This window comes from Cebus imitator, unplaced genomic scaffold (genome assembly GCF_001604975.1).
Source record: "Cebus imitator isolate Cc_AM_T3 unplaced genomic scaffold, Cebus_imitator-1.0 Scaffold109, whole genome shotgun sequence".
NCBI classification, from domain to species: domain Eukaryota; kingdom Metazoa; phylum Chordata; class Mammalia; order Primates; family Cebidae; genus Cebus; species Cebus imitator.
The window spans coordinates 2,390,198-2,393,354 of NW_016107424.1; the positions used below are offsets into that span (position 1 = coordinate 2,390,198).

The 3,157-nt window shown below is 40.9% G+C and overlaps 1 protein-coding gene across 1 annotated transcript in view; it reads right to left on the reverse strand.

Annotated features, from left to right (window-relative positions):
• Positions 1–1,117: 1,117 nt before the first annotated feature.
• RUNX1T1 (RUNX1 partner transcriptional co-repressor 1) overlaps positions 1,118–3,157 on the reverse strand; it is a 141,098-nt gene continuing 139,058 nt past the window's right edge. The window contains 1 exon segment of the mRNA XM_037741862.1: positions 1,118–3,157. This exon segment is cut by the window's right edge and continues 3,451 nt beyond it. The gene's annotated coding sequence lies outside the window, so the exon portion shown is untranslated.

Consider the following 3,157-nt stretch of genomic DNA (forward strand, 5'->3'; position numbering starts at 1 on the left):
TCAGCCAGGTGTGGTGGTGCACGCCTGTAGTCCCGGCTGCTTTGGACACTGAGGTGGGAGGATTGCTGGAGCCTGGAAATTTGAGGCTGCAGTGAGCTGTGAGAGTGTCACTGTGCTCCAGCCTGGGCAAGAGAGTGAGGCCCTTTCTCTTTAAATAAATAACTTTTTAAAAAGAGAAATAGTTTCAAAAATAAAAAGCCCCATTATTTGTAGAGTAGACACATAGGAAAAGAGAGGGAGGGAGGGAGACCTAAAGACAGTGAAGGAAACTCAAGGTGAACAAAGCAGTGAGAAGAGGGAATGGAGATAGGAATCTGAAGGTAGAAGAACACTAAGTGGTCAGGGGAGAGACTGTGAGGTCCTGACTGTATCACTGTTTTCACTGTGGGCTGTTAGATGCCTAAAGTATTTTCTAATGTTTTATTGGTGGCGTCTTTTGTGAATAAATTAACAGAAAACTATAACAATTAACTATCTGTTTCTCAGCAGTAACCATAGTCAACCACCACATAATGAACTGCACAGTTCCCTCCCCGCTTTGTCATTTATATCTTCGGATATTCAGAAACTGTAGTCACCTTGCCACCTCATCCCTTTCTGATTAAACTACATATGGCTCCATCTTTCATTTCTGACCCATTCCTCCAGCCTGTTAAACCATTTTCCTTGCTTTCTCTTCCTCCAACCAATTTGTTCATTTCTGGGTAAAATGACACCACATTATTCTAGCTGCAAACTCAAGGTTGTATTTACAATGAATATTTCTTGAGCGCAGTTGGCTCTGTATTAGTCACTGAAAATGAACACCAGGCATCAGAGCGTTAGCATAGGGAACTAAAAGCAGAGATTCCTTCTTTTACCCACCCTCTGTTTTCTTCCCCTTTGAATGTTATTTTTATCATAGTTAAGTTAGAAAATCATATTATCTTGATCTCAAAGCATTTTCATAGACTCCCCATGTGTAATCTCAAAGTTTTCAACAAATGCTATTTCAACCTGAAAATTCTGAAAGTAAAGATCTTTGGTCCTACCTCCCTGCTGGTGTGGATGGAGAAGTGGGGTGGGAAAATACGTTTCCCCAGTGTGACTGAAAATAGACTGACCAAGGACAGGTTTAGGCAAATACAACTTTATTTATTCACCTTGGAATAAGGATAGAGATACCCATACAGAACAACACTCCTTTGCTCATTTATTCCCCATCCATTCCAGGGAATAGCTGAATGTTCTTTCATGGGAGACACATCTTTGTATAATGTTACCAGATACATCATTCACACTTCTTTAAAAAATGATGTCCACCACCTGGAAGTCTCTTATTGTTCACGTAAACTAAAACCATTCCCTATTTGTCCAACATATCCACTTGAATGAAAACGTCACAGAGGCATTTGCAAGAACTGCTTATAAGAGAACTACGTCAATGGGTTCCATTTCTATCTGCTAGTTTCTGGCCTTTTTCACTTTGAAGAGAAAATAAGATGCATTAACACATTAAAAATAGGCAACTTGGGTCAGGCTGGCCTTTCTTCTGTGGAAAAAAAGGAGTAACTATCAAATTAAATATCCAACCCCAACTGTCAGAAGCGTGGGAGTGAGGGTGTTTCCACCATTAAAAAAAATCTGTTCTTATATTTTTTACTGGTGTGCACTACCAAGTTCTTGGAAAAGCTGCATTTCCCAGGAAGACAAGTTAGAGAAGCCAGGCCTTGGAACAGGGACCTAGCTGCCACAAGAAGGAAACTGAAGGGGCCCAATCCAATCTCCCATGTAACTAGCATTCACCTTCACGACTCTTCTCCAGACATGGGCTCTGGCACCTGCTGTATTTTTTGCAATGATTTTTTTTTTTTGGCCTATAAAATTGGAACATTCAGAGGAAACAGGAATTTCTGCTACAACACAGTATGTAAGATACTTAAAAAAACATCTGTTTTTAAAACTACACATAAAAATTAACAGCATTCACAGGGCAGGGGAGACGGGTTGGGTCTTCAAACTCTAACCAACTTTGTAACTGGAGTATGAAAAACTATGCGTCAAGAGGGGATAACTGGACGTTCCAGCAAGTTGGAGGCAGGCATACTGGATATTAACTACATAACCAAGAGTGCCAATGCCGGCGACTTTTAATTAGAGGATAGGGGACAAGGCAAATAAAGCAGCTGTGCATCATGTCAGCGGATCTACCATTCAGGTGTGCACAATGGAGCCAAACAACTTGCCAAGAGTCAGAGCCTCATGAGGTTGGGATCAACCTCTCTGAGCAGAGTGACCCAGATTTAGATACTCATTTCTAATTTTATCAAAACATAGCCAAAAGGGCCCCTGCTACCTATGCAGCAGCTAGTCTAGGCAAGCCAAGCTCTCCTTTCCTATGGAAGTTTCTAATTCTCCTCTCACTCTTCTGACTCCTCCTGCCTGAGAAACATCCCCTGTGAAAGAGTTTGACTTTTGCATAGTTCTGACATCATTCCCTACTCACCACGCATGGATAAGCCAACTCCTGTTACAGAGGCATGCTTTGTAGCTGAATAAACTCTATGGATCTGATTCAGCACCATGGAGGATGGACTCCCCAAGCTGGGGTCACTGGGTGGGCAACCATGGCACACTGAGGAAGGGAGACAGAGGATCCAGATTTTTTTCAACTTTTTTATTACACAGTAAAGAATACAACAATACCTGAATCATACTTTAAAGATTCACAGGTTGACAGACCATACATTACAGTCCAACTAAGGAAAAAAGGATAAACAAGAAACCACAGTTCAGACATAGTAGACTTAAAAGCTCAAGAGTATGCTGACAAAAGCATGATGCCTAGACCCCACCCCCCAGTGTTAGTCTACCATTAACTTGTGGTACATGTCTGAATTAAGTATTGCACAACAACTTTAATTTTTCACAATGTCGCAGAACCCAAAATAATATTTTAAAAAAATTACTTCAAATCTGCATTTCAACAGTCTCCAATTTTTTTTCTGTCCCTTGAGGAATTCGGACAACATGGAGTCGCTTTCTTTCCCTAAGTATTCCAGACGTAGGCATGCTTTGCATAAGTAAACCAGCCTTGAAATTTTTAAATCCCCAAGACATGCACCTACACATAAAAAAAAAATTAAGAAAAAAAAGACAGGTGGCCCTGTCACACATA